The following is a 6,955-nucleotide window of genomic DNA, read 5'->3' as shown; positions in this document are numbered from 1 at the left end:
AAGAAATTCCAGGAAAGCATGATCATAGGCGATGGACATAATTGCAATAACCAGTTTAAAATAACTGGAGGGAAATATAGGTGTTTTTTCCACCTATAACATCTGTGGAAATATTTAGCCTTACCAAACTGCACACAAACATTACTACAGACTTAAAAACATCTGGGTACTTGAATTCTCCCTTGTATTCAAAGATTATGATTTAATAAGACTGCGATGTCAGGTGTGTACACACACACACACACACACACACACACACTCTCCCCTATATGTTTATCTGTGCGTATGTATCCCAGGTGACTCTAATGATTCTCACAGCAGCTTTTGAGGTTGTTACTGTTTGCTTTGTTCAGCTGTTCTTAAACTTTAGGATACATTAAAACCTTTGGGAGGTTTCTTAAAACACCGATTTATGGGTCCATCCCTAAAATAAATGATTTGGCAGGGTAGGACTTAAGAACTTTCATTTTTTCAAAAAAATTTTATTGCTACATTATAATTATATGTAATTATGGAATTAATTGTTACATATCTTTACACAAATATTTTTAACAACTTCTCAGGTGATGCTGATGTTTTAGGTTGGGGTAGTCACATTGACAACAGTGCATACATAGGTGGATGAAAAATGTTTATAGACTTGAAGTTATGGATGTAATGACTTTTCTGAGTACACACAGCTAAACTGGGGGGTTTGAAGCTGATGTTCTAATTTTATGTGGATCGATTTTATTTTACTAGTGTTACATTTTTTAAAAATATTTTTAGCTGTCAATGGATCTTTTATTTTATTTATATGTGGTGCTGAGGATTGAACCCAGGAAAGTGCTCTACCACTAAGCCACGATTCCAGTCCCTAGTGTTACATTTTAAAAATTAATTTTGTATGCCTTATATCAAATGATGCTTGAAAGAACAAAATAAATGAAGATTACTATTATGTAATCAAAGAAATTTAAGCTTAAATAATAGGAGTGACTTCCATGTGGTCTTATAGCAAGTATTGAAAGATAATAGAAATGAATTAAGATAAAGTTGGCTCCGATCTACATATTGTAGGGTCGGGCTCCAAATTCCTTAATAGGACACCCATAGCACAAAAGTTGATAACAAAAATCAACAAATGGGACTTACTTAAACTGAAAAGTTTTCTCAATAAAAGAGGTAAATAGGGAGCCTACATCATGGGAACAAATTTTTACTCCTCACACTTCAGATAGAGCCCTAATATCCAGAGTATACAAATAACTCAAAAAATTAAACAATAAGAAAACAAATAACCCAATCAACAAATGGGCCAAAGACCTGAACAGACACTTCTCAGAGGAGGACATACAATCAATCAACAAGTACATGAAAAAATGCTCACCATCTCTAGCAGTCAGAGAAATGCAAATCAAAACCACCCTAAGATACCATCTCACTCCAGTAAGATTGGCAGCCATTATGAAGTCAAACAACAACAAGTGCTGGAGAGGATGTGGGGAAAAGGGTACTCTTGTACATTGCTGGTGGGACTGCAAACTGGTGCGGCCAATCTGGAAAGCAGTATGGAGATTCCTGGGAAAGCTGGGAATGGAACCACCATTTGACCCAGCTATTGCCCTTCTTGGACTTTTCCCTGAAGACCTTAAAAGAGCGTACTACAGGGATACTGCTACATCGATGTTCATAGCAGCACAATTCACAATTGCTAGACTGTGGAACCAACCCAGATGCCCTTCAATAGATGAATGGTAAAAAAAAATGTGGCATTTATACACCATGGAGTATTACGCAGCACTAAAAAATGACAAAATCATAGAATTTGCAGGGAAATGGATGGCACTAGAGCAGATTATGCTTAGTGAAGCTAGCCAATCCCTAAAAAACAAATACCAAATGTCTTCTTTGATATAATGAGAGCAACTAAGAACAGAGCAGGGAGGAAGAGCAGGAAGAAAAGATTAACATTAAACAGATACATGAGGTGGGATGGAAAGGGAGAGAAAAGGGAAATTGCATGGTAATGGAGGGAGACCCTCATTGTTATACAAAATTACATATAAGAGGTTGTGAGGGGAATGGGAAAATAAACAAGGAGAAATATGAATTACAGTGGATGGGGTAGAGAGAGAAGATGGGAGGGGAGGGAGGGGGGATGGTAGAGGATAGGAAAGGTAGCAGAATACAACAGTTACTAATAGGGCATTATGTAAAAATGTGGATGTGTAACCGATGTGATTCTGCAATCTGTATTTGGGGTAAAATTGGGAGTTCATAACCAACTTGTATCTAATGTATGAAATATGATATGTCAAGAGCTTTATAATGTTTTGAACAACCAATACAAAAAAAAAGATACCTATTGTATTAGATTGTACATCACTATGACCAAAATCACTGACAAGAAAAACTTAGGAGGAATTTGTATGGGGCTCACAGAGATCTCAGTCCATAAGTAGCTGACTCCATTGCTCTGGGCCCAAGGTGAGGCAGCACATCATGGGGAAGGGCTGAGCAGAAGGAAACTGCTCAGCTCATGGTGGGGTTAGGAAGCAGAGAGACTGAGACAAGGGTAGAGGCTGCAAGGCAAATGCACCTTTCTAGGGCATACCCCCATTGATCCACCTCTTCCAGCAATGCCCCACCTGCTTATATGTACCAACCAGTCAGTTCTTTCAAAGCTAGCATGGACTGATTAGGTTACAATCCTTATAATTCAATAATTTCACCTTTGAATAATCTTTCATTAACAGGAACCTTTGTGTGAGCCCTAACAGCCAAACCAAACACCTATCTTCAACAGCCATGTTTTCCTATACTACAAATTGTTCTAATCAGCCAAAATGAAATACTCTCACATTTTATTTATCATGCATTTTATTTATTTTTTTAATATACCATTTTAGGTTAACTAAATTCATATTCAATGTGGTGCTATATTAGAACTATTTACATGACCAAAGTTTGCAGCAACATTTAATAATAAATATTTTTGTCCTAACTTCAGATTCTGTATTTTTATACAAATGAAACTATGCACAATCTTTCCATATTCTGTAAATACATTTATTTGAAGATTTATAATTTATAAAATATGCCTTGTTATGAGTTGCTTAGAGTTATGAGCATTGCCTCATCTATTTTAAGCAGATTCTGTTTTTGAAATTCCAGTGTGTAGGTACATATTGTTTCTCTCTATGCTATTGTGTATTTTCTTCTAGACAAAGTATGCGTATCATATAGAAGAGTTGTTTGAAGACCATCAGTTGAGCAAAATTTATTTACTGGGTCTATTTTACTCTTTTTTTTTTCTCTTTGGATTTGGCAGAACAAATAGAAATGTTATTCCTTTGAAAACTGTCCCATTGCTGTGCCTGCCTGAGGCCTCATCTTTCTATATACACTTTAAAATGCACATTTGTCCCTTTCAAGGGACTCAATCTCTTTGCCAACATCTGCAAAACACTTCTGTGAAAAATATCCAATGGTTTATTTGGACTTCTTCATCTTTATGGAAACTGCCAGAAACTCAGAAACACAGACTAGCAGCTGCTGCTTTAATATCATCGAATGTGAGAGTTGCAATATTATCTTCACACACATATAGACCACACTTATGGGCCCAGAAAAGTGTTTGCATTTTGATAATACACAGTGATATATCTGGATATAAAGTTTTAGCTAGCAACATACATTTTATATACAATCTGTTTTAATCTTTGCAACATAAATAGATACTACCTTGCCCAAAACAAGAATAATTAAGACATAAAAACACTCCAAAAGGACAGAAACACACCAACAAAAGCCCTGTAAAGTCTGTAAGCACAGGGTTTGCAGAAGAATATAGCTAGGTAATTAACAAGAGAGAAACACAAACTTACTTAATTTCAACCAGAGAGAGACCATTTTAAAATATCTAATATTTATTGTTATTATTTTAAGCCACAAAGAAATAGCTGAATTTGTTAAGACCTCAATTTGCCTCACATACATGGGCAATTCTATCTGCCACTTAATTCTTTTTAACTATTAATACCTTGTAACTTGAAAAATAACAAATTTAGAAGTCACATTCTATTCCATATCTCCAATGAGGTAAAAGGATGGAAACCAACACTGGATCCCTAGTCTAGCCCTCTTAAAATGCTGAGCTTTTGAACTCACAGGATATTGTCCCACCTCAGACACACTTTGCCAGTGAAGTCCTTGCAGCTTACATTATTAATTTATCCACATTAAGACTGAAGTTCGCTTGCTACTCACATCAGTGTTTCCTACTCTAATTTCTATGCAGTAGAGGCTCATTTATCCCTTCTGACTTGATGTAGCTATCTAGTCATTTTCCCATCTGGACTGTCAGCTTTTAAGTGCAAGATTGCATCTTTCATTCTTTGCACTGTGCCAAATATGGGTGATTCTAAGCAAATAAACAGCCAACAGGTGGATAGAGCAATCTTCCATTTTATTGCTTTGGTCTGAGAAATTACTGTGGCTTAGAAAAAGAGTCAGCTCACAGTAGAAAGCTCTGGATTTTGTGAGAACCTACTACAAGTCTACATGTTTTAAATATTTTTAATACTGTCTGAAAAATGGAGACGCTTTTTACCAACATGACACTAAAAGCAAAGAAGGAAGCTCCTCCTGATATCAAAGCTAAGGCTTTGAAGGCTAAGAAGGCAGTGTTGGAGTGCATCCATAGCCACAAAAAGAAAATCTGCATGTCACCCATCTTCTGGTGGCCCAGGGGGCACTGTGGTTCTGGAGGTGCCCAAATACCCCCAAAAGAGCAACTCCAGGAGAAACAAGGCAGACCACTATGCCATCATCAAGTTCTGCTTGAGCACTGGATCAGCCTGAAAAAGAGAGAAGACAGCACCCGGATGCAACAGTCTGTGAAGAGGCTTTCTGACATTGATGTGGTTAAGGCCAATACCCAGATAAGACCTGATGAGAGAAGGCATATGTTCAACTGGCTTCTGATTATGATGCTTTGGATGTTGCCAACAAAATTGGTATCATCTGGAGTCCAGCTGGCTAACTCTAAATATCCAGTTTGCTTTCACTATAAAAAAATCTGAAATAAAATTTTAAGGTGAGATTGCAGAATATTTATAACAGGCAGTACATATTTGCTGTAGTTAGAATGCCTTTGTTTGAATTATTCCACCAAAAGTAAACAAGGTTTGGTTTTGGTTTTTACTTGTTCTTTTTAGATATATATGACAGTGGAGTGTATTTTGACATATTATGCATACATTGAGTATAACTTATTAGGATCCCACTCTTAAGGTTGTACACGATGTGGAGTTTCTCTGGTGGTGTATTCGTAGATGAACATAGAAAAATTTTGTCTGATTCAGTCAGAAAGGGTTCTGTGAAGTGTTTTCAACTTAAAAATGTTCTATTTAAAATTGATTAGCATTATAATTATTCATTGATGGGAGCATTCATATGAAATAAGATTTGTAGGAATTTTTCTTTTAATTAGAGTAAGGAACTCAATCAGAGGTCCCCAAATGAAATTACTAATGAGCCTATCAACAAATTATCCTAATTGAACACTTATGTGTGGCAGCTGAGAATTAAAAGAAAAATTATGTGAGGACAATAGATCTGATTTGTAAAATCATTAGAATTGACAGATTCTGATGTCCTCTCCTTAAGTCCTCTTTTCAGAAGAAAAAAGAAAAGTGCATTTCTTTTGCTGTCATTAGTATCTGAGACATCTTTCTGTCTAAAATTCTTAAAACATATTTCTTTATTTCATTTTCTCTTTCTCTCTTTTCCCTTCCTGCCCAGAAGAAGGGAATTGCCTTTTTACTTATTCTCAGCTCTTAAATAAGTAGGACCAATTTGTAATTTCTCCGTTTCCCTTGGAGTCATTTTAAGGGAAGGGAGAATACAAAATTGTTGAAAATTATCTAGTTAGTATGCTAGAAACAGGAAATTGGCCAAGCTGCTCTTAGGAAGAGTCTAATTTCTTCATGAGATTTCTCTCAGGCAGCAGTCTCCACCCAGCAGCAACCTTATCTTCTGGAAATTTGATAGAAATACAGATACTTGAGCCCCACCCCTGATTCAGAAATTCTGGGGATAGAACCAGGAATATATGTGTTTTCACAAGTCCTCCAAGTGGTACTAAATGCATGCTTAAGTTCTAGAACTCAGAAAGGACCCAGAAGGCCTCCTATTAAGCTGTTCTGTTTTTCTCAGCATCACAAAAATGTAGCAAGGCACAGAGAGAATGCAATTAGCAGAGCTGATGGTAGTGGGAAATTAGAAAATGCAATATTGCTAGTGCACATCAGATTTTTCTTTGTTCCTCCTGATACTTAGGTTTATTCTACTCATCCCTTAATAGGTCTAAAATAATATGTTTCATATTAATTAGAGCCTGACAGCAATCAACATTTATGAAACAGCACAAAACAATATTCAAATAATTTATGCTTTTATCAAATTACCTTTGGATTCTAGTGTGGAAAAGTTGGAGGAGATGAGGCATAGTAGAAATGTTTCTAATTCTTAGATAATTGATGCTGGAGGGAGAATTGTGTATGAGCATTTTCCAAATTGTATTGACATATGAACACAATTTATTCTTTTTCCCCAGTACATTTTCATAGTCATTTCTCTAAATTCCCTTTCTGTTATGGAATGCTCTTTGATTTGCAGACATGTATTATGTATAACCAAGAATAGAGGCTTTCAGAAATTGTTGATTCTAACAAACAAACTTCAAAGTTCTTAACATATGGTTGTTGTTGATTGAATTTATCTAGCATAACAAGAAACTAAGATAAGATTTCATTCAGCAAAAGCCACTATGAAGTATCACTTTATGGAAAGCCATTAGCTAGGACTCTAAAGTAAGAAGTAACACGAGAAATGCAAATAACAACAATATAATTAAACTGTCAAATGTGATAGCAAAATTTATGCGAAAATACATGTAGCCCCAGTATTC

At 35.8% G+C, this 6,955-nt stretch overlaps 1 pseudogene; it reads left to right on the top strand.

The window, feature by feature from the left end:
- Positions 1-4,598: 4,598 nt before the first annotated feature.
- Positions 4,599-5,026, top strand: LOC107147198 (annotated as a pseudogene).
- The last annotated feature ends 1,929 nt before the right edge of the window (positions 5,027-6,955 follow it).

The sequence above is a fragment of the Marmota marmota genome, unplaced genomic scaffold, assembly GCF_001458135.2.
Source record: "Marmota marmota marmota unplaced genomic scaffold, marMar, whole genome shotgun sequence".
NCBI classification, from domain to species: Eukaryota; Metazoa; Chordata; class Mammalia; order Rodentia; family Sciuridae; genus Marmota; species Marmota marmota.
Note: the sequence above shows the minus strand (reverse complement) of the source record. Positions and strands in the feature narration are given on the sequence as shown.